At 36.3% G+C, this 21,302-nt stretch overlaps 1 long non-coding RNA gene across 5 annotated transcripts; it reads right to left on the bottom strand.

Moving 5' to 3' along the window:
• Positions 1–17,920: 17,920 nt before the first annotated feature.
• On the bottom strand, positions 17,921–21,053 carry LOC145108191 (uncharacterized). 5 transcript variants are annotated; one of them, XR_013708104.1, is made up of 8 exons: positions 20,767–21,053; positions 20,271–20,615; positions 20,123–20,187; positions 19,676–19,796; positions 19,503–19,598; positions 19,124–19,203; positions 18,729–18,820; positions 17,921–18,139 (listed from the first exon to the last, which is right to left on the bottom strand). It is a non-coding gene; the product is annotated as an uncharacterized LOC145108191 (long non-coding RNA). The 5 variants fall into 5 exon arrangements; XR_013708105.1 differs by lacking the exon at positions 18,729–18,820 and having other exon boundaries at positions 19,119–19,203; positions 20,271–20,330; positions 20,483–20,615; positions 20,767–21,052; XR_013708102.1 differs by lacking the exon at positions 18,729–18,820 and having other exon boundaries at positions 19,119–19,203; positions 19,503–19,595; positions 20,767–21,052.
• Positions 21,054–21,302: the final 249 nt, after the last annotated feature.

Here is a 21,302-nt window from a genome sequence, read left to right on the forward strand (position 1 = left end):
TCCTAAAGGTGTCACCTTGGAAATGTGTCATCCGATTCAGGAAGCGGGGCAAGCTAGGCCCCAGGTATATTGGTCCCTTCATCTGACAACCCGATACTTTCTAGTCAACAAAAGTCAAATTCTGTTAAATAAAATGTCGAATTTTGTTTATTCCGTCAAGCTCTTGTAGGTTAGGAAATAATCTAAAATATATAAATAAAGTTTATATAAGCTTTCAGAACCAAAATCACTCAAAAAATTCAGTTTCCTTCGAAAAAGCAGCAAAAATCGTCAGCCAAGTGTTTACGACCGTAAACCCATTTTCGGCCGTAAACCCATTTTCGGCCGTAAACCCGTTTCCGACCGTAAACCCAACCGATATATAAGTTTTTCCCAGAGAGATTCCTCATTTTTCATCTTTTTCACACAAAAATCCTCTCCAAGTGCTCCCAAGAACATTCAAATCATCAAGATCAAACCATCAAATCTTCAAGTTTTTCCTCAAGAACACCAAGAACAGCCTTCAAATCTTCAAAGGCTGCAAACCGTTTACAGCCAAAAACTGCTCACAGCCGAAAACCATTCTCAACCGCAAATCGTTCACGGCCGCAAACAGCCTTGAGTCGTGAACCTTGGCTACAAACCCTCGTTTTCCACAAGTACAAGTCTCGGTAACATTCCTAACCCAAAAACAAGTGTTTTCTAACACTTTAATTAATGGATTCGCTAATTTAAATACAATTATGTGTTTAATTATCGTTAGGATTCCGTTAATTCCGCGTACAACATCTCAAGGGTCATCTTTTCAGTCTCTCCATCCGGCACATACACATAATCAACTGTGAATTCATACCCCTACACTTTTACTGTTTTTAACGTTTTCAGGGGGAATACAAGCACAACGTAAAGAAATTTTGTGTTCTTATATAAAGGATTTCAAAAGGATTAAAACTTATGCAATTGATACAACCAAGAGATCACCACATTTTATAAAATATTTAGATATTTTATCCCTTTTGTAACATGTTGAGCATGAGGGAAGTTTTCCAACATACAACCATAATTGCAAAGTTTTCAGTACAATACATGAACCGAATACATAACATACATACAAACTATAATAGGTATAGTTTGGGATTCAACACACGATTTTATCAAGTCCAGAGCTTATATATTAAAAAACATACAAACTATGTTAGATAAAGTTTATGGAATACATTACTACTTTCTGAGAGCAATAGTACAATACTAAATAATTATTTAAGTATAATTATTTTACTCTACAAGTATACATACAGTTTCAAGTACAAGAGAACAATACAATACTACACGTAAACTAGTTAACACAGGGTTGTGAGGCACTACTTCAATTGTACCCTTCGGGGTGCGGAACTAAATCCTAACACAGTATAACCAAAGTCTCCTGAAGGGAGAGCATGAGATTTGTGAATAGATCTATTCGGGACTGACAATCCCACACCTGAACTACTAGCTACAGTTAGGCAGACATGCCTGGGGTGACAAATATGATAACATCTGATGCCTGAAGAACGTCGTAGAGGTCACTAGGTCATATCAAGCATGGTTATACCAAACTCACAACAGTATAAACTAACCATTTGTTTATGGGATTTCAATTCTTCAAATAGTTTTATTTTCATTAATAGAACTGGAGGATTCCAATAGTTTTATCATACACTACAACTGGAGGATTCCAGGGGATACAAATACATGGTTTTATTTTAAGTAATAAAAGTTCCATACATACCGGTGGCAGCCAGGGTTTTCATACAAGGGTTTTTCATACAGAACATACTATACATACTGGTGATAGCCAGGGTTTTCATACAAGGGTTTTTCATACAGAACATACTATACATATTGGTAGTAGCCAGGGTTTTCATACAGAACATACTATACAAAGGTTTTCATACAGAACATACTATACAAAGGTTTTCGTACAGAACATACTATACAATACAACTGGTGTTAACCAGGCAGACAAACTAACATTTTCGTATACTACTACAGAATACAATAACGAACATACATTTTAGTCTTAGGTTTTAATATTACTTTTCATTACTAAAGAAAATATTGGATTTTCTTGAGAACATGCAAACATTTTATAGATTCAAAGACAGGTTTTAATTACAAAAACATACTTATGAACTCACCATTTTTAATGTTGATACTCTTTCAAAACCGCTTGTATTCTCAAGAAATCAGTAGACAGGTATTCCTGCAGACTTTTGAGAAGACAGATATTTTAGAGTCGCGTCTTTTAATACTTATTCAATGTAATGGTTGTGTTTACTTTGATTACTATGATGCAATTGTTGTGATACTGTACATGACGTCCTCCACCCCAGAACGTTTCCGTCGTTCCGGTTTGGGGATGTGACAGATTGGTATCAGAGCATTGTTTATAGTGAACTAAGTATATCAAACCTTACATGATATACAACTATAAACGCTAAAGGGGCCGAAGCGCTCTGAACTAAAAGTATACTTTGAAAATCTAAGTATTTTATAAGAAGTATACTAACACTACATACATACCAGAAGCAGTATCACAAGAAGAACAAAACAAAAGTATTTAGATGTTGGACACTGCAGTCAAACATGGGCAGTTATGTAATCATATCTGGATAAATATAGCTTGATCAACTATACTTATTTGAGATACGACCAACATGTGTTTGGGAGTGATAGTGGTGTTGCGACAAGTCTAAAACTTACCAAACTCCATACAAAAGAGATCAATACAACAGAACACACAATCTAAAATACTATAAGAGTGTTTTATCTAGAGCCAAACACATTGTAGACATTTCATTCCAAGTGTTGCTATTTATTTTTCTAGCGATTGCTTACTTGTATTAGTAGACTTCTTCTGTAAAATCGCTTAATAGAACACCCTATCTATCAGGTTGAGATATATCTTGTTCTATATCACCTGACTTCCGACCACTATAGAGGACTTATCTTTGTTTTTCTCATAAATTATTTTAGAGAAAGATGCCTCCAAAGAAGAAGTCCAACCAAAAGAACAACAATCCTCCACCGCCGCCACCTCCTTAGTTCGACCCTGTTGTGTTTCAAGCAGCAGTTACAGCCGCTGTGGCTGCCACTATGTCGCAAATCAATTCTAGCGACACTAGCGGGTCGGGTAGTGGTACCCATCCCCTCAATCTCAATGGTAGCCAGGGACACCCGAAGGAGTGTTCCTACAAGGCCTTCATGAACGCGAAGCCCAAATCCTTTGACGGCAATGGAGGTGCCATTGCCCTAACTCGTTGGTTCGAGAAAATCGAATCAATTTTCGAGATTTGTGCGTGCCCCGAGGCACGCAAAGTGAAGTTTTCCGCCTGCACCTTCACAGATAGAGCATTAACTTGGTGGAACAGCTGAGTCAAATCCCTAACTCTGCTGGTGGCCAATGCCATGAGTTGGGAGAATTTGAAGGAACTGATGCTCGCTGAGTACTGCCCACGGGACGAGATGTAAAAGCTGGAGCAAGAGCTATGGAACCTGAAGATGAAGCGTTCTGACATTGCTGCATACACTGCTAGGTTCAGCAACCTGGCTCTTCTGTGTCCCGGGATGGTCACCCCGGAAAGCAAGAAAGTTGAGAGGTACATATGGGGATTGACACCCCCAACTCAAGGGAACGTTTTGGCTGCTAAACCTCTCACATTTGACAGTGCCAAGTGTCTGGCACAGACTCTGATAGATCACGGGGATAGTCATGAACCCGTAGCAGCCGTTCCCGAACCATCTAAGGAGAGTGGTGGAAAGAAAAACTTTTGGAACAAGCGCAAGGGCCAGTCTTCGCAAGAGCCCTCCAAGAAACAACAGACAGTGGCAATCCACACTGCTACTACTCCTGTTGTTGTTCCTACTGCTCAAGCACCTGCCAGTAGGTATGTTGGTACCCTCCCAAGGTGCGATAAGTGCAACTTTCATCATCACGGACCCTGCCGTGATATGCAATGCAACAACTGTGGCAAAAAGGGGCACACAACTCGTTTTTGCAAGACTCCAGCACAACCAGTCAACCAATACCCCGAAGCTGGAATAGGCCAAGCTTACTATGGGTGTGGAGAAACTGGGCACTTCAAGAGGAATTGCCCCATAGCAACCACTGCTGGCAACACAGGGAAAGTGCTAGAAATGGGCCAGGAGGAGGCAGTCACTGATCCCACCGTAGTTACGGGTACGTTCCTCCTCGACAACTCTTATGCATGTATTCTCTTTGATTGTGGTACAGAGAGAAGTTTTTTCGGTCATGCATTTAAACACTTACTCAAACACAAATCCCAACCTTTAACCGAAACATTCACCGTCGAGATGGATAATGGAAAGAAATAGAGTACTAACGACGTATTCGTAGGATGCACCCTCACTTTAAACGATTATTCCTTTCCAATCGACCTTATGCCAATCTCCATAAAAAGCTTCGATGTAATCGTCGGCATGGAATGGTTGATCCCCAAACGTGCTGATGTTCTTTTTTACGAAAAAGCCATTCGCCTCAATCTGCCATCTGGCGAAGCCCTCGTTATCTATGGCGATAAACTCAGCACGAACCTTCGTATCATTTCATGCATCAAAGCCCAAAAATACCTACGAAAAGAGTGTCACACATTCTTAGCCCATGTCGTAGATGAAAAGCAAGAAGTTCAAGACCTCGATAGCATCCCCAAAGTCTGTAACTTTCCTGATATCTTTCCCGAGGATCTTCCCGGAGTTCCTCCCGAGCGTCAAGTCGAGTTCCGAATCGACTTAATTCCCAGAGCTACCCTCGTAGCAAAATCCCCTTACCGTCTAGCTCCAGCGGAAATGCAGGAATTATCCAGTTAACTTAATGAACTGCTCAGCAAGGGATTCATTAGACCGATCTTCTCACCCTGGGGAGCACCGGTCTTGTTCGTTAAGAAGAAGGATGGATCTTTCTGGATATACATAGATTATCGTGAGCTCAACAAAGTCACTATCAAGAACTGCTACCCTCTTCCCAGAATCGACAACCTTTTTGATCAACTTCAGGGAGCGAGATATTTTTCAAAGATAGACCTGAGATCAGGGTACCATCAGCTACGATTCCAAGAGAGTGATGTTCCGAAAACAACTTTCCGAACTCTGTATGGTCACTACGAGTTTGTAGTGATGCCCTTTGGTCTAACTAACCCACCCGTCGTATTCATGGACCTGATGAATAGAGTGTGCCGTCCATTCCTGGACAAGTTCGTGATAGTATTCATAGATGACATACTTATCTATTCTGGAACCGAGGAAGAACACAGCCAGCACTTAATCCAAGTTCTAGAAACACTAAGAGTAGAAAACCTTTACGCGAAATTCTCTAAGTGCGAGTTTTGGATTAGGAAGGTAACTTTCTTGGGTCACATGGTTAGCGAAGAAGGCATACGTGTAGACCCTTCCAAAATTAAGGCAATAGAGAATTGGTCAGCACCGAAGACGCCCATAGAAATCCGTCAATTCTTGGGTCTTGCTGGCTACTATCGCAGATTCATCCAAAACTTCTCCAGAATTGCTAAGCCTCTTACCGCCCTGACTCAGAAAGGTTTAACCTTTAGTTGGAGAAAACAACAAGACACTGCATTCCAGACTCTGAAGCAATCCATGTGCAGAGCACCTATCTTGTCTCTTCCTGAAGGGACCGAAGACTTCGTAGTTTACTTCGATGCATCCAATCAGGGGCTAGGCTGTGTGCTTATGCAGCGAGGAAAGGTTATTGCCTATGCCTCGATACAGCTAAATACACACGAAGTCAACTACACTACTCACGATCTTGATTTGGGAGCAGTGGTCTTTACGCTGAAAATTTGGAGACATTATGTCTACGGAACCAAGTGCACTATATCCACCGACCACAAAAGCCTACAACATATTTTCGATCAAAAAGAACTTAACATGAGGCAACGGTGCTGGGTAGAAATACTCAATGATTATGAGTGTGAAATACGCTATCATCCGGGTAAAGCCAATGTAGTAGCTGACGCCCTTAGCCAGAAGGAATACTCAGGTCGTAAGGTGAAGGCACTAACCATGACAATCCATCCGCATCTGGCTACACAGATCAAAGAGGCTCAGCTAGAAGCCTTGAAGCCAGATAATGTGGCAGATGAAGCCTTGATAGGAATGGAGAAGAACTTCGACATCAAGGGTGACGGGGTTCGTTATTTCATGGACCGGATCTGGACACCAAAGTTCGGTGGTTACAGAGAGGTGGTCATGAATGAAGCCCACAAAACTCGATATTCCGTTCACCCAGGTTCAGATAAGATGTATCTGGATCTCAAGAAACTATATTGGTGGCCAAACATGAAAGCAGAGATTGCTACCTACGTGGGAAAGTGCTTAACTTGTGCCAAAGTCAAGGTAGAATATCAAAAGCCCTCAGGTTTACTTCAACAGCCAGAGATACCTGAGTGAAAGTGGGAGTGGATCACAATGGATTTCATTGCCAGGTTACCCAAGACACCGGGTGGTCATGATACTATTTGGGTGATCGTCGACAGACTGACCAAGTCCTCCCACTTCCTACCAATCAAGGAAACATACAAAATGGATAGGCTGACTAGAACCTACATCCAAGAGATAGTACGACTGCACGGTATGCCTGTATCCATTATCTCGGACAGAGATAGCAGATTCACCTCGTGGTTTTGGCAGTCACTACAGAAGACACTTGGAACTAAGCTAGACATGAGTACAGCTTATCATCCTCAAACGGACGGGCAGAGTGAGAGAACCATTCAAACCCTAGAGGAGATGCTGAGAGCATGTGTTATCGACTTTGGCAATTCATGGGACACCCATTTTCCCCTGGTCGAGTTTTCCTATAACAACAGCTATCACACTAGTATCAAGGCTGCTCCATTCGAAGCCCTCTATGGTTATAAGTGCAGATCCCCTCTGTGTTGGGCTGAGGTGGGTGACATGCAGCTGGCTAGAGGTTAAGTCCCTGATAGCACTCTCACTGGTCCTGAAATCATCCGAGAAACCACTGAAAAAATCGTACAAATCCGAGAACGACTAAAAGCCTCCATAGATAGAAAAAAGAGTTACGCCGACAAAAGACGAAAACCCTTGGAATTCCAGGTTAGTGACCGCGTCATGTTGAAGGTCTCATCCTGGAAGGGCATGATACGCTTCGGAAAGCGTGGAAAGCTGAATCCAAGATACATTGGACCATTCGGGATCCTTGCTAGGATCGGTCCCGTAGATTACAAACTCCGGCTACCCCAAGAGCTTAGTACCATTTATCCCGTCTTCCACGTGTCAAATCTTAAGAAATGTCTATCCGACGAAACTCTTGTAATTCCACTCGATGAAATCGAGATTAACGAGAGTCTTAACTTCGTGGAAGAGCCCGTCGAAATCATGGATAAGGAAGTCAAACGAACAAAACAAAGTCACATCCCGATAGTGAAGGTTCGCTGGAATGCCAAGCAGGGACCTGAATTCACTTGGTAGCGAGAACACCAGATGCAACATAAGTATCTGCATCTCTTTCCCTAGTCCATTTTGTATTCATTTTAGAAAGAATTTCAGGACGAAATTTCCACTAACGGGGGGATGATGTGACAACCCGATACTTTCTAGTCAACAAAAGTCAAATTTCGTTAAATAAAATGTCAAATTTTGTTTATTCCGTCAAGCTCTTGTGGGTTAGGAAATAATCTTAAATACATAAATAAAGTTTATATAAGCTTTCAGAACCGAAAACACTCGAAAAATCGAGTTTCCTTCTAAAAATCAGCAAAAATCGTCAGCCAAGTGTTTACGGTCGTAAACCCATTTTCGGCCGTAAACCCATTTTCGAACGTAAACCCAGCCGATATATAAGTTTTTCGCGGAGAGATTCCTCATTTTTCATCTTTTTAACTCGAAAATCCTCTCCAAGTGCTCCCAAGAACCTCCCAATAACATTCAAATCATCAAGATCAAACCTTCAAATCTTCAAGTTTTTCCTCAAGAACAGCCTTCAAATCTTCAAAGGTTGCAAACCGTTTACAGCCGAAAACTGTTCACAGCTGAAAACCATTCTCAGCCGCAAACCGTTCACGGCCGCAAACAGCCTTGAGCCGTGAACCTTGGCTACAAACCCTCGTTTTCCACATATACAAGTCTCGGTAACATTCCTAACCCAAAAGCAAGTGTTTTCTAACACTTTAATTAATGGATTCGCTAATTTAAATACAATTATGTGTTTAATTATCGTTAGGATTCCATTAATTCCCCGTACAACAACTCAAGGGTCATCTTTTCAGTTTCGTCGTCCAGCACATACACATAATCAACTGTGAGTTCATACCCCTACACTTTTACTGTTTTTAACGTTTTCAGGGGGAATACAAGCAAAACACAAAGAAATTTTTTGTTCTTATATAAAGCATTTCAAAAGGATTAACACTTATGCAATTGATACAACCAAGAGATCACCACATTTTATAAAATATTTAGATATTTTATCCCTTTTGTAACATGCTGAGCATGAGGGAAGTTTTCAACATACAACCATAATTACAAAGTATTCAATACAATACATGAACCGAATACATAACATACATGCAAACTATAATAGATATAGTTTGGGATTCAACACACGATTTTATCAAGTCCAGAGATTATACATTAACAAGAATATAAACTATGTTAGATATAGTTTATGGAATACATTACTACTTTCTGGGAACAAGAGTACAATACTAAATAATTATTTAAGTATAATTATTTTACTCTACAAGTATACATACAGTTTCAAGTACAAGAGAACAATACAATACTACATGTAAACTAGTTAATACAGGGTTGTGAGGCACTACTTCAATTGTACCCTTCGGGGTGCGGAACTAAATCCTAGCACGGTATAACCAGAGTCTCCTGGAGGGAGAGCGTGAGATTTGTGAATAGATCTATTCGGGACTGACAATCCCACACCTGAACTGCTAGCTATAGTTAGGCAGGCATGCCTGGGGTGACAAATGTCATAACATCCGACAACTGAAGAACGTCGTAGATGTCACTAGGGCATATCAAGCATGGTTATACCAAACTCACAACAGTATAAACTAACCATTTGTTTACGGGATTTCAGTTCTTCAAATAGTTTTATTTTCATTAATAGAACTATCATACACTATAACTGGAGAATTCCAGGGGATACAAATACATGGTTTTATTTTAAGTAATAAAACTACCATACATACTGGTGGCGGCCAGGGTTTTCATACAAGGGTTTTTCATACAGAACATACTATACATACTGGTGATAGCCAGGATTTTCATACAAGGGTTTTTCATACAGAACATACTATACATACTGGTAGTAGCCATGGTTTTCATACAGAACATACTATACAAAGGTTTTCATACAGAACATACTATACAAAGGTTTTCGTACAGAACATACTATACAATACAACTGGTGTTAACCAGGCAGACAAGCTAACATTTTCGTATACTACTACAGAATACAATAACGAACATACATTTTAGTCTTAGGGTTTAAGACTACTTTTCATTACTAAAGAAAATATCGGATTTTCTTGAGAACATGCAAACATTTTACTGATTCACAGACAGGTTTTCATTACAAAAACATACGTATGAACTCACCAGCTTTAATGTTGATACTCTTTCAAAACCGCTTGTATTCTCAGTAAATAAGTAGACAGGTATTCCTGTAGACTTTTGAGAAGACGGAGCTTTTAGAGTCGCGTCTTTTAATACTTTTGATTATACTTTTGCTGTATACAGACTATGTATCGAACATATGTAAATATTTTTACTTATTCAATGCAATGGTTGTGTTTACTTTGATTACTATGATGCAATTGTTGTGATACAGTACATGACGTCCTCCACCCCCGAACGTTTCCGCCATTCCGGTTTGGGGGTGTGACACTTCAGGGTTTTGGCTCGGTTGGGTCGGGTTGCGTATCGCTTGGATCTTTCGGATGAGCTCAGTCAGATTCATAGCACATTCCATGTCTCTCAGCTGAGGAAGTGCTTAGTGGATGATTCTGTAGTGGTACCATTGGAGGATATTCAGGTGAATGACCGCTTAAACTATTTTGAGAGACCGGTGGCAATTCTTGACCTGAAGACAAAAACCTTGAGGAACAAGGTTGTTGAGTTAGTGAAGGTGCAATGGCAGCACTGCATGGGTTCGGAGTGGACTTGGGAGCCGGAGGATGAGGTGAGGGAGAACTACCTGGAATTATTTGGAGTAACGAACTTCAAAGACGAAGTCTGATTCAAGTGGGGGAGAATTGTAACACTTGAATTTGGTATGCCCCTTTCAACCCTTCTATTTATGAACATTTCACTTTTGGTCCATATGGTTAGTACGCGGGGCATACCATAGGGTATGCTTAGCGTACTCGCTGAAAATCTAGTACGTGGGGTGTACCATGTGTGTACGCTTATCGTACAAATGCGAGGTTGGATTGCGCCTTTGGGCACTTACACGGGGCGTACGCTTGTGTCCGCGGGGGCGTACTTGTGTTTAAATGAAACCCTAATTTTAGAGTGTTGCACCCTATATAATCCATGTGATAGCCTCTTTTGGAAATGTTTACTCAGCCTCCTTACCCTTGAAAACCCTAATTCCTCCATTTGCTTTGTGAGGTGCTCTTGAGCTTTGATTTTGATCTTTGGTGGGTTTTTTGCTCTTTGAAGTGATAGAAGAAGAAGTGGAAGACTCATTCCTTGGAGGGGAGCTTAGAGATCCAGAATTAGCTTCATCTTTTGGTGACTTTTAACGTATAAAGTCCATACCTTGTCTACTCTTTGCTTTGATCTACTCTTTAGCTTGTTATGGTCTGTTTTGGTCCCTTTTGGTTGGTCTTCATGAGTTAAGGTTGTTTTAGAAGTTAAACCTTGTAGATCTGGATGTTTTGAGGGTTCCTTTGGCATAAAAATGCCAACTTTATGGTATTGGTAGTCTCATTCATGCATTAAGTCATTTCTTAAGTCCTTTTGAGCTTTAAGAGCCTCATTAAGCCATGCACGCACGTAAAGTTGGCAACTTTACGTGATAAACCACCTGAAGGAAGTCAGATCTAAGTGTTCGAGTGAAGTCTTAACCATTTAAGAGCTTAATGAGAAAGTTGGCCAAACAGGGGGAGTACACTAGGCGTACAAGTTGGTACGTCGCGCGTACAATCCCTGAAACGAGTATGTTTAGAGTACAAGCTGAGTATGGCCCGTGTACTCAGTAGTGGGCTGTGGAAGTTGGGCAATTTGGTATTGGGCTTTATTTTGGACCATATGAATCTAGGGATTTATTTTGGGCCTTCATAATGTTATTTTGGGCTAAGAATATTTTTGGACCTTGGTTTAAGGCCCATGAAGGGGTTTGGGCCCAATTTGGAAAATTGGACCATAGTGGACCTTGGGTGATTATTTTAGAATTTTGGCCTTTGGACAATTTGATTTGGGCTTGGGCCTTGGGCTAAATATAGGGAAGGATAAAAAGGTCTTTTACCCTAGTTTGGACACTTAGGGTGAGTCAGGATCCAATTACTAATTCGATGATGTTTTGTGATCAACGGCAAAATGAAGGATTGTAGACTTTTACAATGGACGCACATGCACCGAATTATAACAAAACTCACTTCCTTTTTTTAGTTTAATTTTTTTAGGCCATGTTTTTTATCAAAAAAAAAACAAAAACGAATATACCATTGTTCGTGATTTTTCATCGTCTTTCTATAGAGATCCATATTGATATATGAAAAATAAATTTTTTTTTCAAAAAACTCACTTCATTTTCTTTGTTTGTTGAAAAGTTAAGGTTCATATTTTTATAGAAAAAAAATTAATAAATATATCAAAATTCATACTTTTTGATACTCTTTAAACATAGATTCATATTGACGTTAAAAAAATTATATTTCAGTTCAGATTCACATTGTGACCTGTTCAGATTCACAATGTGAACCTGTTCAGATTCACATTGTGAACATTCTCAGATTCAGAATGTGAATAATAGTAAGTCGGATTCACAACATTAATCTGAACTGAACGAGTTTTTTCACATTGTGAATGTTAAAATTGAAATATTTACAGTTTAGATTTACAACGTGAATCTACACTGATCGAGTTTTTTTTTTTTTTTTTTTTAATATGTGTTGATGTTTATTAATAGAGTACTAAAAATTAACATTTTTGGTATAATAAGTTTTTTTTTTGGATAAAATTAAACTTAAATATTGAAAAAAATAACAAAATGAAATAGGTTTTTTTCGAAAAAAAAGTTCGTTTTTTATAAATCAACATGGATATCTAAAGTTAGAGGATGAAAACTCGTGAAAAACGGTATATTCGGTTTTTTTTTGTATAATCTGGTGGGTGCGCGTCCAATGTACAAGTGTACATCTATTCATTGGCCGTTGATCATTATGATTTCTATTGGTTCCTTGGTTCCTTGGTTCCTTGTTAATTATGGTTCTCTATTGAACCTCACCATATATATATACTAGCCGTTTACCCGCGCCAAGCGTCGGGTATGCATATTGTTTTTACAAATTAGTTTATAGAGACGATTAGTTCTTTTGTGCAAATAGCTTACTACATATAAACAATTATTAATAAGAGTCATCCTAGTGAAATCAATAAGAATTAAAAATGCATGAAAAGTTGAGATTCTTTACAAATGCACGTGAAAACATGATTGATTGTGCATTATTAATCATGCAATACTTGTTTATATACCACACTTACATTGCAGACTTCACTACCGTTTAATTGTTCATCATTGATCACAAATACTTTCATATTTGCACGTAATATCCTTCTGGATAATGCCACATAAAATTGGTCGTGCGAGAAAACCGGTTCTGGAAGATAAACTCCTATATTTGGAATTGTTTGTCTTTAAGCTTTATTGATTGTCATCGCGAAACGTAATCGGATTCGCGCCAAACGACGGGTGTGAATAGTTTTTTCATAAATTAGTTTCTAGAGACGATTAGTCCGGAGAACAATGATTAGTTTCAATTCAACGATTAGTTTTTTTAAGAAACATGTCATATTAAAAATAAGACACAATATATTCTGACAAAAAATGTATTATTTTCCGATGAACAATGTATTAGGGTTTGTGTGTTAAGGAAAGGTAGGTGATGCAACTTACAAAAGTTTGTTGTTTCGGTTTAGAATTGAAATATATAGTTGTTTTTGGTTAATTATAAATGTTGGTTAACCATAATAAGCTTATGTTTTTACAAAAAAAATATCCTAAAATATGAAAATTGTGAAGCATTTCATTATTAGTTTGTTATGAGGCCATCGTATACGAAAAAATATAACATTAATGTTCATGTCAAAAATTATAAGATGAAACACCTTCATAATATTTTCCCAAATCAGTTCACATGCACATAAAGATAAGGTCTCTCACACACATAGAGATCTGATCACACACATATACAGACACAAAAAATGAATTTACATTGTTATTTCTTTCATTTGGTGCTAAATTTTAACATATTGGAAAAAAATGTCAAAAAAAATGAAAAATGTAAGTTGAAAGGGGCGGGGGGTTACATGCAAACCAACTTCAATGATAAAAACACACCCAAAAAAATATTACCAGAAGCTGCTCCTTTTTTTTATTAAAGAGAACAATGTATTTCATCTCTTGTACTTGATTTTCAAAAAAACACCTGAAACCAAATTATAAATTATTATTTTTTAAAAGTAGTTGCTCATTTGTATAATTTATAATTGGTGAATTTTCCAAAGTATAATCCCAACAAAGGAGAAATAAAAGTAAAATGTGACAAAAAGCAGTGAAAGTAGAATGTTATTATGTTCAAATAAGTTAAAGTATGTTGCTGTCATTCAATTAAAACGACATATTTCACAAAGATCTTTTTTTTTCTTATTGATTGGTATTGACTTACAGAGGGTGTATGTGGTATTTTGGCATATTTTTTCTAGTTTGAGAAAACTGTTTGAGCATTGTGGTAAACACACATTCACCAACAACTACAATATCTTACAATAACAATCTCGTTTTTGGCCTTCACAAAAAGTGTAAAAAAACATATAAGAATCACATTATAAAGCAAAACGGAAAGAATTTACAATTTATAGCATTCCACATTCTTTTAGTTGTTCAATAAAGAATCCCACTTCCAAAAAAAATTCTAGTTAAAATCACTATTAGTAGCCACAGTTTCACCTCAAAGAATCTCTTCTTCAACTCCATGGTAGGGTGAATTCGCAATTCCTAGAATACCTTTTCTCAACCGACAATCTTAAATTGTAGATACGTTGGAAAATCATCATTGTCATCTATTAATTTAGGAGCAAAAGACAATATAAATTAAATCCACGAATTCACAAGTACGGATATGTTACTAACCTAAATAGGATAATTGGAATCACACACAAACCTGGTCCAAGAATATAAGCATTAATTAATTAAAATAAAGAATAACACAAGAACAATAAGTAAAATATATTATAGCCAAGGATTGCAAAAGAGAAAGAACAAATGCAAATATTTCACACACACACTTAAACAAACAGTTTGTATGTGTAGTTTACCTTTACAAAACCAAAGAACATTGACCATAAAAACCAAGTCATCACCAATTTCAAGGCTTATTAATATTGATTTCACTACATGGGTGGTGAGTTTCAAATTCAAACTTAATAAAAATGAATTATTTTTGGTAAAAAAATATCTCCTCTAGATTACATTGATAATGGTTAATTTGAAAACAAAATGATATTACGAACAATCAATCACCAACGTCCAGTTTGGAAGTCCTCTCACAATCAGTCGCTTCAAGTTCTAAATAAAGAATTTTGAGAAGCCGATCATTCCAAATCATATCCTTTAGTTGTATTCCTGAATCAATTAAGTGTGAAATCTTGAATGATTGTTATAGAAGAAGTCATATTTGAAAATTGATAATACATCCATTAAGAGACAATTGAGTTTAGCAGAATTGCTGACCTTTCTAGGTCGCACAAACCTTTTTGAAAGGATATGAAATAATTAAAGAAAAACGGAAGAAATAAGAGTTGTTCGCAATAAGTATTTGAGGAAAATCAAAATCGTACCGATCTAACTGCCAGTTTCGATGGAGATTAAAGAATACAATGTGTTAATTCAGTATTCAATCAGTAATCAAAGTTTCCTAACATGCATAAACCTTAAATTGACGATCAAAACCACCAAAGTCATAAATACATTCACAAAAAATATTGATTTCAGAAAGATTAGCGTGAGAATAGCTAGGAGAATAACCATCTTCTTTCTTGAAATCATTGCATTAAGCCTCAAAAGTAGGTTCCATGTAAAATAATTAAACACAAAGGAGTTAAGGCATAATACTCTACCTGGTATGATGGTGTCGTGGAGTCTGGTTGGAGCGATGGTTAATAAATTACCGGCGGCGCTGCTGCCATAGGAAAGCGATGAAATGGTGGCTCTTGTAGAGGAATTTCTTGGAGTAGAAGAGGAACTCACTGAAGTGGCTGGAGGTTGGAACCAGAGAGCGTATGCGATGTGTGGGCGTCGATATTCGGGACCTGTAAACACAAAAAAAAACACAAAAAACTTCATTCTATAATAGAAAAGTGTTCCCAAATATGAACATTAAGGAGTACCTTGGTCAATCCAAGTAAACTGAACACAGCAAGAAGAAAAGCAAGTCGATGCCAAACCAGAACGCAAAAGAGATAATGGTGGCATATGACTTACCTGAAAAACAATCGATCTAGTATGGCGTTTGATGAAATAGACTATGGCAGTGGGGATTGCAAACCCTATCGGTGTTTTGTTGAGGAAATCAATATGAATCTGTCAAATCCCACCTCCGTCTCCATAAATTTGAAGTAGAAAACCAAAACCCTAAGGTATTGTCATAAAAAAGAGCCTTTATTTAGAAAACAGATAGAATCAGTCGATCGAGAGAGAGAGAGAGAGGAGAATTCCAAAGTTACCCCTTTTTATGTTCACTGTGACCTCAAAGAAGCAGACATCAGGCATTTTCCATGGAATCGATCACAGTGATAAAGAATCAGGTTAGCGGGAGATGATGCTGGAGTGTGATGGTCGCGATATAGTGGGTGTCGTTGATTTGGTGCCAATGGTGCTTAATGGTGGTCGTGGTAACGGTGGTGGGGTGCGAGGAAGAGAGGAAAAGTGGTTGTGATTTTAGACTGGTGTTTCGTTGGATAAAGAGGGGTTGGATGAGATAGGAGAATGTAATTTGGTTTAAATCTTGAAATGGAGAAGAAGGAGGTGGGGAGGGTTATATAAATGGCGAACATGCTAAAAAAATGGCAACATAATTTGGATGTTGTTGGACGGGATAGGGAATGAGGACCGGGTCAAGAGTAATCCAGTTTTAACTTTGATCTCGATTTTATTTTTGTTGACCAGTTTATTGCATAACAGGTTTGTACATATTGCAATTGGGTGTGTACCTCTTAAAATTCAGCAAAATCTTGTAAATGCTTATTAAGGTATAAAGATATATATATATATATATATATATATATATATATATATATATATATATATATATATATATATATATATATATAAAGAGAGAGAGAGAGAGAGAGAGAGCTAGGTTTAAATGTGGATTGACATCTATTATACGGACGTGTGGACAGTGCTATTTTGTGAGAATGACAAAGAAAATATGTTATTTGGTAATGTGAATACGTACAATCTTACATAACTATTTTCATTATCACGCAATCTTACTAATTAAATATCCTATAAGGTCATTATAGACTTTTTTATTATTATTATTCTCATTCTGTTAGAATGTTGTCATAATGTTTATTGAGTCGTATTCTATAAGAATGAAAATAAGTAAAAAACGATACGCGAGAACAAAAATGAATAAGAATTAGTGAGAATGAATGAAAATGATGATATTTGTATAAGGTTGAACGTATTCACATTAGCAAACAACTTATTCTCTTAATAATTCTCATAGAATAGCATTGTCCACATGTCCGCACAATAGTTGGCAATCCACATTATAACTTAGCCCAATATATATATATATATATATATATATATATATATATATATATATATATATATATATATATATATATATATATATACTAGCCGTTTACCCGCGCCAAGCGACGGGTGCGAATAGTTTTTTTAGAATTTAATCTGTAAAGACAATAAGTTTTTTGCGCAAATAGTTATTGGTACCACTATATATGAATTAAAATATAATAGGAAATTGGTCAGGACAGCTATATAGGAACATGTTCAGACAAAATGTCAAATGATAATTTTAAACATTAAATAGCCTATTTTCTTTTATAGATAACGTTTAATATATAGCTTATGTCCTCATTAGAAAAATTTTGTATTTAAAGAATGTGTTTGATTTGAAGATCCGGAGTTTTATTCTATGTAACACAATGGTAAAAAAGCATGCTATGTAATAGATGGTTTTAATTTTTTTTCTTCTCACCTTTTTAGGTGCTTACAACCGTTACTCCGTTAGACACCACCAATAATTTTTATTAAAATAATTATTTTAATGATATAAAATAAAAATAAAAAATGTTTATTAACAATTTTTGATCAGTTGATTTTTTTTAACTTATTTAAAAATTATTACTTATTTCAAATGTAAACAATTTTTGATAAGTTGATTTTTTTTAACTTATTGAAAATTTATTTTAGTATAACTTATTTCAAAGTATTTATAATGTGTGAAATGGATTTTACCTTTTTACTCTTATATGCAAAAGATGTAGATTAAACCAATTTCATTGCTTAACAATATGACGTTAAACCAATTATCTTCCCCTGTTAATTTCAAAATCAAAGATTTCTTTTGGAGATTTCTTTTGGAATCTTCCTAACCACTCTAACATCAATGTAGAGCTTAAATAAACATACAAAAAGAAAATCAAGTTTCCTAACATAAAAGCACCAACTTCAATTTTGAGATAATTGGTAAATAAAAGATGTGCTGAAAATCACACAAGGTGGATGAATAATGTGCATCATAAGGTTGTATAATATAAGAGAAATTGTGCTTCATAACTTGGAAACCTCTTGATATTCTATATACAATCCATATTAATTGTTGCATTCCTAGAGATAAAATCAACACTGCAAATTAAAAATAAATAGTTAGTTAGAATAAAGTTAGAGATATTCATGTTTCTAGATTCCTATTTCTTGACTGTCTAAAGAATGCACTTAGTAAAGTTGAGGTAAAGCTTCAGGGAACTTAAATAAGCCTATAATATGAATTATAAAATGAACTTCTTAAACCATTTTTTGCCATTGTAGTCTTCACATAAATAAAATTCAAAGTTTTTGTAAATATAAATGCAAATATATCTAATTAGTTAAACTATATTAGATATATACACACAAAAACCCACACATAGCAACAACAACACATACAATCTCCACACATAGCTAAAATATATCTAAGTAGTTACTTCATTCTTGTGGGTTTCAAAAATAGCAATTTACTTGATTGGATTACCAAAAAAACCTTCAACTATTGGTATAATCTGAGATGTCCATGTAAAGGGTAGTTGGGTAGGGCGACACCAAGGAAGATTTTGCATTCGTCCATAACAGGTGAAGTTAGGGACAGGGGTAAAAACGTCCAAAATAGGGGAAAACCAACAAACTTAGGTGAAGAGTGTTTCAAAACTAACCAAAACATTAAAGTTTCTACTTTAACCTTTTTTTAACATGCAGTAGATGCAGTGAGTAGTGAAACGTTGTTGTAAATTACCCACATATATAGCAAGGGTAAATTGGTTCATCTTGCTCCTTAACGACCGGACCATGAAAATAGAAACCAGATTGTGAATCCTTGCACCTTTTAAAGGGTTGGAACTGTTCTAATGCTCATGGTAGTACCCAAAAGGGGGAAAGTAAAAAATTTAAACTTTAGGTCAAGATTTTTTTTTCAAAATTTGGTGATTTTCCAGATTAGAAATATACTGCAAATATTATAAAATCTTTCACAAAAATTCAGTTACTCGTTATATAATTATATTTATCTAATTAAAAAGTATTCCCAAATATACTGAAAAATAAAAACACAAGGGAGTGATGATGTCATCACCTTACCGGAACCTTTGTAAATCATAAGGGCAAAATAGGAAAATGGTCTCGCATTCTAATTTGTTCCTTCAATCGATCTCTTTCACCTGTCATTTCCACAACACAAAGAAAGATTTAAATCAACATAATGATTGTATCATACCCAGGACAAAATATAGAAAATTAAAACATATTTTCAACATTTTATCTATAAAAGAATACATTGATAAAACTATAATATGAAGTAGAATGTTATACAGGACCACTGAAACTTTAGATAAAATCCCAATATTCAATGATTTCACAACCCTATGTTTCACTTGAAAAAAAAGTAATTATAATAAAAAAAAATTCAATAATAAAAATAATAACATTAGAACGGGTAATGAAAGAAAATTATTTATACCTAATCAATAATAAGATCCCATTCAATAACCAATCAACAGAACAGCCTGAAGAGGCGAAAGAGTAAGAACCTTAAGGTGGCAGTCGATTCCTCCTACTTAAAAAATAAGAAAAAAAACACCCATATATTTGGTTGTAACAATGTAATTTAATAATGAAACTCAACCAACTTACCATCGGCCATCAAGATCATACACACACAAAAACAGATCCACACAATTGGCTCCAACAACTCCGACATGGTCAAAAGGCTCAAGAGTCACTTCTCCATAGGTTTTTAATTGGTTTTACATACCTGAACATGAAATAGAAATAAATGATCTAAGAACCTTAATCACAAAAAGATCCAAAAAAATCACCAAAACATGAAATACAAATAGATCTAGGAAGATTAAAACCCAAAGAGATGATGGTAAATGCTTTCTGCACATTTATAAGATTAAAAAAAATTATAAAAAAACCACCAAAAACTTATGGAATTGATTAAATCGATGGAGTCCATCGTGTTATATTGAATCGACTTCAACAAAAACCCAAGATGGATTTTCTCAAAATCACACCCTAGATATTTTTTACCCAACAATTTGAACAAATAATGTTGATTTTTGTTAGTTTACAAACCTTACAAAATTGATCACTGCGGGAAACTTCGATGGTGTTGAAGGTTCTATTTTTCAATCCGCTTTCTGGATCAAGAGACAAAGAGTGGTATAAAAATTGAAAGATGGATGAAAAGAAAAGAAAACAATAATGGATGGTAAATGCTTACCGGTTTAATGAATGGCGATATCCCCCTTCTTTTTCCGTTCGATATCCCTTTTTCAATAACCTGCATCTAAAGACAATACATTATGAAGAACATACATACTCATACACAGATACAAACACACAACCACATATTAGAGAGTGAATAATTTGGGGATGGAGAAAGAAGAGCAGTCCCGTAAGTCTGAAGCGGGTAGTGATAATATAACACGTAACGATTCAAGCGGGTGAAAGCGAGGTTTGACCGATTCAAGTGGCTGAGTAATACTAATTCAAACTTCAAAGGCATCTGTTCATCAATTCTTATCTTGAGATCTTGAGATCAAGTATATTGCACACAAATTGAAACCTACAAATGGAGAAGAAAACATAAATAAGAAAGCATAATTAGAAGATCACAGCCAATTGCAGTGACTGATTTGAAGGTGATGAAAGTGGTGGTACCAGGAGCGTTCGATCTAGGTTTTATGGATGTAAAGAAAAGGTACAGAATGTGTTACCTGCTCGATTTTATGATTTGTTGAGTTGGGAAGGAGAAGCTAACGGTCAAACATCCACAATAACAGTGATGAAGGGTAGCCTCCGACGCAGGTAAGCGATGTTGTGATGGTGGTGACCGGTGAATGGGGGTGGCAGTGGCAAATGGGTTTCTCGTTAGGTCTTCTACTTTTCAGTGAGAGAAGGAGGATGGCGGTGAGTGAATGATCCGACGATTGTGGTTATTGGTTTCTGGTGTGCGCGTGCGAGTTCTGACCTAAGATTGAGAGAGGATATGTTAATATGAAGGGCAGTTGGTGTTGACCGATTCATGTAAATACCAATTCAAAGGCTGACCGATTCATGTGGAATATCAATTCAAAGGCCCATCTGACTTTTTTTTTATTTGACTACATTAGATTTTGATGCATAAAACTATTGTACATAATGCATAAACCTTTGTACCACTTAAAATTCAGCAAAACCTTGTAAATGCTTATTAAGGTATATATATATATATATATATATATATATATATATATATATATATATATATATA

This window comes from Lactuca virosa, chromosome 4 (assembly GCF_052849685.1).
Source record: "Lactuca virosa cultivar CGN04683 chromosome 4, Lactuca_virosa_CGN04683_v6, whole genome shotgun sequence".
NCBI classification, from domain to species: Eukaryota; Viridiplantae; Streptophyta; class Magnoliopsida; order Asterales; family Asteraceae; genus Lactuca; species Lactuca virosa.